The sequence below is a fragment of the Microcaecilia unicolor genome, chromosome 2 (genome assembly GCF_901765095.1).
Source record: "Microcaecilia unicolor chromosome 2, aMicUni1.1, whole genome shotgun sequence".
Lineage (NCBI taxonomy): Eukaryota > Metazoa > Chordata > Amphibia > Gymnophiona > Siphonopidae > Microcaecilia > Microcaecilia unicolor.
The window spans coordinates 279,438,202-279,450,883 of NC_044032.1; the positions used below are offsets into that span (position 1 = coordinate 279,438,202).

Genomic DNA, 12,682 nt, shown 5'->3' on the forward strand with positions numbered 1-12,682 from the left:
AAGAGTTCAGCAAAAGGCCACAGTTAGAAGGGGCCTCAGGAACAGTGGTGGAATAACTTACAGGCACCTCTCTCCTACTGGGTGGCTTATCTCTCTTTACTACCACAGCCAGCAATGAGAACACTGACACCAAATGGACTTTAGGGAACAGCAGTGAGAATTTTCAGGCAGTTTAACCTGCTGTATATCTCATAATAATACATACCTGTGACCAAGGTTTAGTATTCTGCTAGAGTGGATATTTTATAGTAGTTGATGTAGACGCAGAACACAAATCTTTGCACACTTGAAAGCACACTGAAAATAGCGAAGATGACTCAGAAATAAGTCTCTTGACAATGCTTGGGAAATCCAAGTTTATTATGTCATTGTAAAGACTCAACATGGCCGTGTTTTGGCCAACTGGCCTGCCTCAGGAGTCTATAAAATCTCTCAGAGACATCTTTGATGAAAAAGACAAAATCGCTTGCAAGAGATGAAAGCCAGTATACAGACTGGTATAGTAGAGTTGTATATAAAATACTATCTTTTGGCAGGAAAAGGACAAACCGGATGTATGGTCAACTAGAGAATATCTGGTAGGAAAGCATAAAAAATGTGGTAAATGTTCAATTTGCCCAAATACATTGGAAGGATCTGAATTAGTATGGCAAAGTGGACAGAGACACAATTTAAAATATCAAACAAATTGTGAATCAAGAAATGTTATCTATGTGTTTATCTGTCCTTGTGAGAAATTATATGTTGGTCATACTTCTCGCAAGTTCAAGACTACAGTCATAGAACATAGACATTGTATATCTAATATTAAACTTGAAGCACTGATGGTACGCCATTGTCAACAGATGGGACATTCGTTCAATCAGTTATTCCATATAGTAATAGACCAAGTCCACATGGGTATGGGGGGGGGGGGGGATTATAAAAAATTGCTTTGGTGCAAAGAACAACAATGGATCTTCCAACTCAACACTATATAACCTTAAATGTTGAATGGAATGTGTCTTTTAAAGTGATATATCTTTAAAACCACTCTTGGTTGTGATTGGAGGATCCTCGATATAGCATCCTTTTGAATTCTGCAGCCATCTTGTAGTCAGGTTTGGCAATTAAGAATGATATTTGGAAGCAATTGTTCTTGAAGCAGCGAGCTCCAGCAAAATAAGGTGCTGTTGTTGAACAATTTTTTTGTTTGACAGAAGTTAAAACCGGTAAAGCAAAGCAAAGAAGAAGAGAGAAGATTTATTTTGTTTGGCAGAAGTTAAAACTGGTAAAGCAAAGCAAAGAAGAAGAGATGGGATGGTGACATAGTTGAAAGCAATTGGGTGCCATCAGAAAAAGACATGGGAGATTGAAGTTTGAAATCTGTTTTGTTCTCCTGTTTGATAAGTGCATAATGGTGGACCATTCTCTATTAAGCTTTTTCTATAGATGCCTAAGTTAATATAAACACCATTTGAATTAATTAAAGCACTCTCACGATACAATATTTTAAAGAGATTTAGGGGGATTTTTTTTTTTTTAGAATCAAAGCTTTTTATCCGTCGTAGGAGTTTTTTGCATTACTTATTTTGTTCTATCCCTTTGCATGTTATAGAAACTAATGATATCTTGCTCCACTGTCCACATGCAGTTGAGGTGTACCCAGTAGTGGTACAGTAGTTCAAAACTGAATGACCTCACTGGGAAGCTGAGGTTTCCTTTGTTTATTTATTAATAATACTGTTGATGTAAGGGCGTGAGACAATAAGCTTATTGTAAAAGGCTGGTGGTGATCTCTAGCATTGATGATATTTATATCTACACATGGGACGGTTTCAAATAAATTAAAAAGCTGCCTATCCAACTGGAATAGCTTTTGACTTTTTACAGATGGACCATGCCTAGGCAGTCCATTATATGTGTAATAATATTTTGCTATTGCTTTCAATAGCGTTTGCTATTGTTTTGGGTGTACTTGTGACTCCGCCTACTGCCACAACTTACTTACGCTTACTGGCTTCATAGATAGCCTCGTACCGTACCGTCTCCTGTTCTCAATCTAACCTTTTTGTGCGGGCTAGGTAGCCTCGTACCGTCTCCTGTTCTGAAATCTAAACTCCTTGGTCCCAGCATATCTATCTCCTTCCCCTGACCTATCTCACCCCAGGTCCGATATCTCACCCGACTTGCTTTTCCCCCTCCATTAGTCGCCAGCAACGCAACGCTACCTGCGGCCTGTCTTGAGGCCTTCTCTACGTTGCGACGTCCTTCCCTCTCTGACGCGATTTCCGGTTTCCGTGCGGGGGAGCCGAGGTCGCACTTGCAGCAGCAGAGGGAAAGGAACTAGGCAGGCCGCAGGTAGAGTCTGCGACTGGTTGCTATTGCCGGCGACCTGTGGAAGAAAAAGGTAAGTTTTAAGATAGACGGGGCAAGGAAGGGATACGCGGGCACGGAACAGTGGAGTGGCGGGACTATGAGGAAGCGTGGCACGCTTGGCTTACAGGAGCCGATCTAGCTGGAGTGGAAACGGGGAGGTAAGGCAGTTTTGGGGGTGTCAGTTGCCATCCCGTAGCAATACCTGTGTATGATCCGCGCATTCTCCTCTCGTATTTCTCATCTCATTTTCATTCCCTTCTCACATTTCCTTTTCAGCGTTATAGTTGCAATATTTCAGTATCGTGGGGAGCTGTAAAACTACTGCACTTCCTATCCCGACGATGCTGTATTTCTCATTGACTGGTCTTCCCAGTACACATAGGCTGCAGAGATTGGAGGAGCTAGCAGCTGTTAAGGAAACTGTTTTTATATTCCCCTGGATGCCGATCTCCTGCTGATATGCCTGAATACCTTGACTATAGAGCTGGCAGCTCTTCAGCTGTTTCACTGCTGCAGTGGGAGTGGGCTAGCAGGCGGAGGAAATGTGATGTAGTGAAATGGCAGATAGCAAGACAGTAGGGGTAGAAAGTAAAAAAATAATTATATATATATATTGGCAGATAGCAAGACAGGGGTAGAAAGTAAATATATATATATATATATATATATATATATATATATTTGTTTTAAACTGTAAACTAGTGGGTGCATAATACACTTTTAAAGCATCATGAACAGTGTTACATAACAGCACAGTTTTAATTTGGCTCCCACTGCACCACTTTGCACTATTGGTGCTACGACTATGCTTGGTGTTTTAAATATGAGGATATTGTTTCTTTGTGATTGGAAAATGAAGATGTTCCCAGATAATGAGGATACTTCTAGATGTGGACTGGTTTACTCCGTTCCAAAGGAAAGTGTTTCTCCAGGTATAACAGTAGTAGTTGTTGTAAGGGCTAATTTTTTTTCCTTGGAACTTCCCATACAAGTGCATCTTATTTTATGTATTTAAAAACTTTTATTTCGCTTGATCCATAGTTCTCAGTGGATTATATGATTACATACATAATATAAAAACCAACTGACATCACAAAATAGCTTTTAAAAACAAAGTCCCAGAGCAGATGTTACCCCAAATGTAGGCTTGCATAAACAAGTGTATTGAGCTCTCTTTTAAGCTCTGTATTATTTCTGATTTAAAGAGGCAACGTATTTCAGTAGACTGGACCAGCAATATAAAATATCTTCTGTACTCATCAGATCATATGACATGATGGGATGGAATATCAAATAATTTCTGAGTTGCTGATCTCAACAATCGATTTGGCTGGTAAATATGGAACCTTGTTGTGAATATCTCTGAAACTTGTGTAAGAATCTTAAAAATCAAACAATGATTTTGAATTGAACCCTATACTCAATGGGCAACTAGTGCTAGCTCTTCAACATTCAGCTCCAATTAATCCTTACCAATGTCTTTTATATAGCACTTTAAGGGTTCTGAGTATTGAATCCATCAGATAATCATGTCTCCACCATTCATATATACTTAAGCCAGGTATTTTGTTGTGGTGGGCATGTATTCGTCATTGATCCATGTTTTTCAACATTTTAACTTTCCACTTTCAACTATCAAATTTCAACTTTTAACTTTCAATATTCAGTCTTATACAGGGCTTTTTTTGAGGGGGTACTGAGTACCGGCACCTTTTCCATTGTCTGTTAAAATTGATCCATGGACCCCAAGTTTTAATGATAGAGCTCAGGCTCTACATACCAATTCTGTCTTGTCATAGATTCTGTGACTGGTTGCAGGGGGCCTGGCTATTATGGTTTGTGTCTCTCAGTGATCACCCCAATCCTGAAGGGTGGCCTAGCATTTGAGTACTGGCACTTTTTTTGCTAAAAAGAACACACTGGTCTTATAACATCTTATGTACTTAGCTTAGAAGAGCTTTCACTGTTCTTTTTTTCTTTTATGAATTCTTGTTTTCACAAGTAATCATTCATCTCGGAGATATCTTTAATGATTAAGATGTCTCGGAGATGAATGATTACGTTTGTCATTTACTTTTAATCTTAAGGGGACCTCTGGACTCAGGATCTTAGTGGCTCGCGGGTATTCACATAAGTACTAGTCACAATTTAATTGCATCGCAAAGTTTAAAAAGTTATTTTGAACTGTTTAACAAATGGAAACCAGTGATTATAATATAGAGCCATTTGTGTGAGTGAGGTAAACACTGGAATAGGGTTCAGTTGTTTTCTAAGATCCCTTAAGAGTAAAAATCAGTGACAGATGATTTTGATATTAATAAATCCCGTAATATGTTGAATTAAGAGTTGGCATTGTGTTTTGGATTTTTTTTTTGGTCATTTGTTTCACCTCCTTATGGATATATATTGATAGTGGTTTGCCTTCATAAAATAGGCAGTAAGTAGGTACTTTTTGGAAATTTCATCTGTGTGCCCTCTTTTGAAATTGTCAGCATTATGTATACACATACAACCTAAAGGTTAATACTTAAAAGCCACTGGGGCCACGGCTCAAATAATATTTTGCCCAAGATAGCATCAGCTTATTAGAGTGTGGGGGAAATGGCTTTAGGTTGGGTTGAGTGGCTCGTCCAACCTAAAAGGTGTTCTGCTGCTCCTGAAAAGCATGATGCCCTATCCATGTATTCTTTTGTTTGGGTTGGTGGGGGGGTGGTGGTGGTGGTGTGCAGTGCTCATGACTGTTGAACTTAATTATTAAAGTCTTAGGGGGGTGGCCCTAAGGCCATGAAAGACAATGGGAGGAGGGCACAAGGCTGAAGGTTAGGTAGGATACATGATACATGTCTTTTAGGCATGTGTTAGATAAGAGTACTCATCTGTTGTCACAGTATGCGTCAGGGTATTGAACCCACTGCTTTTCTCACCTTGATATAATACCACAATATCAGTAATATTAGCAAAGATAGAATGGTAACGGCATCCAGCGATATGTTTTGGAGAAGGAGATATTGCTTCAGGTTGATAATGCTGGAAGAGTGCTGAGAATTTGAGGGAGGTGCATGATATGACAGAGAGGTGACTGTAGTAAAGGCTGAGGGCAAAAGGAGTGCTGCCAAGAAATACTTATATTTTGAGGGAAATATTGTTATTTAGCATTTGTTTTTACACAGATTACTAGATTGCTAACATTTTTATTATTGTGAACAGTAAATCTTTAGCTTGCTGAAGGCTGTCCATCTTTCTGTTTCTTTTTTTCATCATCCACCTTCACTTGACCTCCCACATCTGCCTTTCTGCTGTGCCAGCTCAGGGGTAAATATTGTGGCACATTTGCTCTCGTTTACCTACTTATTCAAAAAGCTACTATACCACACCCCCAAGAAAAAACAAAACAGTTGCTGTTTATACAATACTAGTAAAAAAAAAAGGCCCGTTTCTTAACGCAATGAAACGGACGCTAGCAGTGTAATGAGTTCCTGCCATTAATGTTTCCACGGTTGTATTCTGAATATAATTGTTGTTTACATGTGTAAGATTTCTTTATATACAATATTTTTTGTGTAAACTGTGTTACAATGTGGTAAAAGTTTTCCTTGTTCAGGCCCTTCAATCAGTTTAACAATCACATCAGAAGAGCTCCTTACTCGTGAGAATGCAACATACAGTTGCCCATGTGAGAGACTGAGAGTGACAGTGTGTTTTACAGACAGTGTAAGAGAGATACACAGTGATTGAGTGTGTGTGTGTTTGTGAGTGACAAAGTGATTAAATGTTTGTCTTCCCTTCCGTTCTGTGCTTGCCTCCACTGATGTTCGTATCTCCCTGTATATGATTGTTTGTTAGAGATTCAATCCACTCCACTTCCCTCCTCCAAGTTCCGTTCTGTCTGATTGGTTCTTTGTTGACAGTGAGAGCCAATGAAATGCTGAACTACAGACTTACGAACCCTACACTGCCACAGTGCCACGGAGTCAGCTTCAGAATGTTGGAGGTGCTTTTTATTATATAGGATATAGGATGAGGTAAAGGGCCATCCTGTTACTTCTAGACTTGGATTTACTTAAAGGCAAAGCCATAACTGCCTGCTGTGCCCTATTTTAAAAGCACTATTACTGTTTTGTGAAAGAAGTGTGCCAAACAGCTAATCCAGAAACAGACTGTGAGTCACAGTGCTTCAAAGCCTGCAGTGGTCCTGCCCTTTGCACAGGGTGTTAACAGGATGCCCCTGTGGGAGGAGGGGTCTGGATCGCTGCTGTGCTTGTGAGCATATGTTGGTTTACAGATCCTGTGCTGACATTTGCTTACACTGCTGAATAAGCTGTTCAGGGAAGCAGGGTGACAAGTTTCCTTCCTTCTTTTGGGGAGCTTGATCATGCCTTTAATATTGGCAAATGCCTACAGTGCCACATCTTGTTTCTGAGTAAATCTAGTTGTGAAAGTATTCTGAGTGCAGATTAGGAGCCAGATGCACTAAACGAGCCAGCAACTTGGTTTTTAAACTGGTTCTAGCCAGTTTAGCGCGCAAGTAGTAAACCGGGACATGCACAAAATGGTTCTCCGAGCCATTTTCCTGTCATGGTAGCAGCTAACAAAAACGGAATGCAAATGAGCTAATTACTATTATAATGTGAATGTGATGCACTATTGTTTCCGACCCCACGCACCGTGGAAAACTTAACGGGAGGTCTGGACCTCTCGTTGGGGCTGCTATGAGCGGGACCCATGCAGAGGAGAACGCCCATCACAAAAATCGGAAGAAAAAAAAAAAAGGCCAAGTGCTCGTCAGGGACGTCTTTCACTCAAAAAAAAAAAAAAAAAAAAAAGGACGTCCCTGACGAACACTTGGGACGTTTTTTTTTCTTCAGATTTTGTGATGGGTGTCCTTTTTGGATGTGTTTTTCTTACGTGCCCGAAATGACCACCGCCGGAGAGAATCGAGGATCGGGATGTGCGAGGACGTCCAAATCAAAACTATTTGGACATCTCTTTCGATTTTTCCCCTCCAGGTCTCTCTTAGCCCATCACAAAATCTGAAGAAAAAAACGTCCAAGTGCTCGTCAGGGACGTCCTTTTTTTTTTTTTTATGTGACGTGTATGAAGCCGTCTTTGGCATGCGCAGAGCAGCCAGCATAACGATTGGCTGCTCTGCATATGCTCGGCTGGCTGACTGGCTTCCCGTCCTTAGGAAGGAAATTGCGTGCAAATGAGCTAACAGCGTGCAGCTCATTTGCATGCGATTTCCTTCATGCATGCCCGTTTTTTACCGATTTGCTAAGGGATCAGTAAGGGAAGGGCTCTTTCCGTGGAGTTAGTGCATCTGGCTGTAAATGGCCAGTTTTGTTCTTGGAGGAAGGTGAATAGTAGAGCTACACAGGGATCTGTACTGGAACTGGTGCTTTTTAACATATTTCTAAATGATTTAGAAATACGAACAATGAGTGAACTGAAGTGATCAAATTTGCAGATGAAAAAAAATTATTCTAAGTTGGTAAAACACATGCAGATTGTGAAAAATTGCAGGAGGAACTTGGGAGGCTGGAAGACTGGGCATCCAAATGGCAGATGAAATTTAATGTGGACAAATGCAAAGTGATGCATGTAGGGAATAATATCCCTAATTATAGCTACCTGATGCTAGGTTCCATGTTAGGGCCCCGATGCTCAGAGCCTAATGCTGGTGTTAGAGCTGATTAGCTCTGGACTAGGGCTGGTATCAGTCTGCGTTGAATGCTCAGAGGGCTTTAGCGTAGGAAAAAATGTGTGAGCCAAAGATGGCCATAAATTGTATTAAAATGTAGTAAAATGGAATTTAATGAGGTCTTGCTATGCCCTTCCAATGTTCAGAGAACAGCGCACAAAAACTCTTCTCTTGCTACTGGAAAAATAACGCCAGCTTTGAGCTGGTGGGGTGGGGGGGGGGGGGGGTTGAAGAGAGGCTTTGATGGTCTGACTGTAAGTAGATAATCAAATAAAATGAACTTTGAATCTTGTGTGAGTTGGCGCAAACCCTAAAGTGAAGCACACATTTGCGCCTGTATTCTGTAAGTAAAGGAAAAAAATTGAAAAGCTTATATTTAAAGGTGCCGATGTGTGCTTCACTTTAGGGTTTGCCTGGGCGTGCGCGCAAGAGCTGTGCTTACTGTGAAACTCTTGTGTGCATACATCAGGCACGTTCTTCCCTCTTTTGATCTCATAGTGCGCATATAATTTGAATGCCATTAGCTTTGAGCACTGGAGGGCTCTTTTTCTGCTCTGTTTCCACTGTATGGGGTGGGCACTGTTCGCTTTAGCACCGGAGCTTTGAGCATCAGGGCCTAGGAGTCACCACTGAGGAAAAGGATTTAGGTGTTGCCGTACTGTGACAGACTGAAGGTCACTCAAGCCCAGCAGCCTGTTTCCAACAGTGGCCAAACCAGGTTTCAAGTCCAAAACCAAAAAAGCAAACAAAATGAGTAATGATTAGGAAATCAGGGGCGTAGCTACGGGTGGGCCTGGGTGGACTCAGGCCCACCTGGTCTTTGAGCTTCCAATCGGTGCCTTCCTTCATAGGTGCTAGTTAGGCTGTACACAGCATGCAGCCATGTGGAAGCCTCCAGCGGCAGCAAGCAAACAGAAGCTCTCCTGCCTGTCTTTTAAATTCTTGCTGCAGTGCTCAGGAAATTGGGCGTTGGGACCAGGGGACGTGTTCTGGTATGTGTCTGTATCTGCCTCTCGTCAAGGCTGCATGCTGGTAGTTGTAGCCTGTGTGCCTCCAGGTCCGTGGCCCGCACACAGCCCTTGCCCCCCCCCCCCCCCCCCCCCGTTTTCAGAATATGTAGAAGGAATATACATAACTTGATTTGCATACACTGCCTCCATTATGTGCAAATTTCTTTAATGCATATTCCTTGTGGGTATCCTGAAAACCTGACTGGCAAGGGGGTACTCCAGGACTGACTTGGGAAACACTGGTTTATAGAATATGCCGAGCATCCATCCGCACAACTAAATTTAGTCACGGGCAGTTACACCAAGCAAAATGGTGTGAATGTTGATGCCTAAATTATGCACGGACTGGGTTTATTCTATAATCGTGTGCATAGATTTTAGAAATGCCCCTGTCCATGCCCCCTTTTCAACTATGCGACTTAGAATTTACGCACATCACGTTATAGAATATGCTTAGCTCTGCGTGTAAATTCTAATTAATACCAATTAGTCAATTGCTTGTTAAGGTGCAATTATCCGTACTGATTGACTTGTTAAGTAACTAAGTTGCGCACGCAAATCCAGAATATGACTGGATTTGCGTGTGCAACTTAAGTCATGCTATATAGAATCGGGGGAATAAGGTCACACTGTTTGCAATTTAAACCATGCCTTCCTAATACTCACTTGTATTTGAGCTTCAAGGTTAACGGTGAAAAAAATATATATATATAATAATGTAACTATTTTTGTTATTACTTTACAACTTCCTTTCATATAAAGTTTCATAGGCTCTTTTTTGTTAGCTGTCACTCACCTATGGGCACACATTTCTGTTATGCAGACACAAGTGACTATTCTTCAGTAGTCCAAAGTTAGGTATAGGTAAACAGGTTCTGCCATGTTCACAGTATATCCATTTGCTTCCAGACAATTTGCTCTCTGTAACAATACAATCCTAAGTAAATCTTTTTTTTCCTTTTCAGTGCTGTAATTACCATCCTTTCATAATTACTGAGAAGAACCTCTGTGCTGTGCCCTGAGGTGGGAGAAAGCCAACTACTACTTAGGAGAATCAAGAACCCGAGTGTTACAGGTGATTTATCACACTGCCTCTGTTGTTCAGCCCAGACTTAATCAATTCTTCTAGTAATTATAAAAAAGTACTAATTGTGATTTCCTTCAGCATGTTACTTTTGAAGAAAAACAGTGAAAGATATTACAGTCACCTGCATCTAGTAGTCAGTATAACTTCTACATAAATTCCACGGATGATATGCAACTGTGTTTCTTGGCATGTCGGTGCATCTTTCTGTCTCAGCAAATGTTGTAGGATGTGTGGACACATGGGGCCACGTAAACTGTATAAGCGTCATTTTATAACAGGCCTCCTAAGTAGGAAGTCCAACTAGGCCCTTATTTTGCTGATGTTTTATAAAGACACATAGGCATTGTCTCCAATGTTATTTCCTGGAATGTTAATTTTAATTGGATTTTTGCTCCCATAACGTCAAAATGGCCCAATATCCATTTTTGCAAATAACATGCACTACTGTCAGCAAAGTTAGTGATAGCGCTGGCCACTTTTAGCACAGCTTAATAAAAAGGCCCCCTTAGATTCTAAAGTACCTGGTCATTTTAGACCTGTTTCCAGTTTGCCATTATTATAATAAGGTCTTGGAGAACATGGTAGTATCTCAACTGCTTTCTTTTGTTGACGAACAGTATGTGATCTCTGATTTTCCAATTTAGTTTTAGGAAATATAGCACCAAAACAGTTTTGATGGATATTGTTAATGATTGTTGGAAATATTTAGATTAGGGGACTAATGTCCCTTTATCTAGCATTGGGATTTGTAGCATAGCTTTATTTTTAGTTCTTTTCTGGAAGATTGACAGCATGTTTTAGTAAGCTCTTGAGCTTTCTAAACCCAAGCCTTTGTTGGTTGGAGTTCCCTAGTGTGCTCTTTTTATCACTCTTGCTGTTTAGTCTTTATGTAAGACCTATGCTTATTTATTTCTTTCTTTGGTACATTTGTATCCCACATTTTCCCACCTATTTGCAGGCTCAATGTGGCTTACATAGTACCGTAAATGGCGTTAGACGATTCCGGTATGAACTAATACAAGTATGAACAATTACAAGGTGATATTGTGGTAGAGAGAGGTACATGTGTGGTAAATACATTAGAGAGGGAGAGGAAGAGTTAGGATATGGCCATTACGGTCTTTGTTTCATTATGTCGCAGGTATCCAGGTACATTTCCCCGTACTCTCTCCCATTCAATAATCTACCCACAGATAAAAACTGTTATACCCCATCGCTCTCTTGCTATTATTCGATCACCCTAGCAATCCCCCAACGTCATATCCTATAGTTTCTACGCCCCAAAGATGATTGACCTGACTCTGTCTTCCTTAACTATTCACAATATAGCCCATAATTGTAATGTAACAAACTGTATTTCCATCATTTACAATGTATTGTAAGCCACACTGAGCCCGCAAATAGGTGGGAAAATGTGGGATACAAATGCAATTAAATAAATAAATAAATGCTGGGTCGGGGGGATATGCTTTTCTGAACAGGTCTGTTTTTAGTGCTTTCTGGAAGTTTAGGTGGTCGACCGTAGTTTTTATTACTTTTGGTAGTGCGTTCCATAGTTGTGCGCTTAAGTAGGAAAAGCTGGATGCATAAGTGGATTTGTATTTGAGCCCTTTGTTTCTGGGTAGTGGAGGTTCAGGTATGATCATGCTGATTTCCTAGTGTTTCTGGTTGGCAGGTCGATGAGGTCTGTCATGTATCCCGGTGTTGATATTACTTTGAGCCATGGCATTTATATCCACACCTTTGCCAGTGTGTGTTTACATTTATTTATTTGTTTGTGACATTTATATCACACATTATCCCAAACAAGTTTGAGTTCAATGTTGCTTACAATAAACAGTATAGGATACATAACAAAGAATAATGCATAAGAAAGTAATTTGTTGTAAGAATCCAATTTTACAATACAGTATCATAAACATACTGGGATATCTATGGATGTATAACATTTAGAAAATCTATTATGAATGAGAAATTGTACATGAAGCATAGAGAAGGTTAATGGTAAATAGAGTAATAATTAGTTTGTTTGAGATACCACTGTTCTTTGTGAGGGGTTTGTTTGAATAGGAACGATTTGAGGATTTTGCAGAAATCTAGTATATTCCTGTATATTTGTTATTTTGGGTGGTAAGAAGTTCCACCATTTGGTTCCTAGGTAAGTGAAATCTGCAGAGTGAACAGTTTTGTAGATCACTTTTTTGCAATTTGTGAGGTGTAGTCTGAGATAGTTTCTTGCCTCATATTTAGCATTTCTTTGAGGTAAGCTTATTAATGGTACCATATAGTCTGGAGCTGCGCCATTTAGGATTTGAAAGATAAAGGTACATAATTTGCAGGTGATTCTTGCTGTGATGGGAAGCCAGTGTAATTTGATTAATAAAGGGGAGGCACCTTCAAAACGAGAGATTTTGTGTATGAACCTGGCTGCAGTGCTTTCAGCTGTTTGGATTTTTTTCCAACAAGTACTCCTTCCAGCCAGCATATATGGCATTACAATAATTGAATTGGGATAATGTTAATAGTCTG

General features: G+C 40.3%; 1 protein-coding gene across 3 annotated transcripts in view; it reads left to right on the forward strand.

Moving 5' to 3' along the window:
• The first annotated feature begins 2,027 nt into the window (after positions 1 to 2,027).
• DENND4C (DENN domain containing 4C) overlaps positions 2,028 to 12,682 on the forward strand; it is a 300,829-nt gene continuing 290,174 nt past the window's right edge. For 2 of the 3 annotated variants that reach the window (XM_030194207.1, XM_030194209.1), the window contains exons 1-2: positions 2,029 to 2,389; positions 10,032 to 10,141. The gene's annotated coding sequence lies outside the window, so the exon portion shown is untranslated. Of the gene's footprint in view, positions 2,390 to 10,031; positions 10,142 to 12,682 lie in introns of all 3 variants that reach the window. The other variant, XM_030194208.1, reaches the window with a different exon arrangement.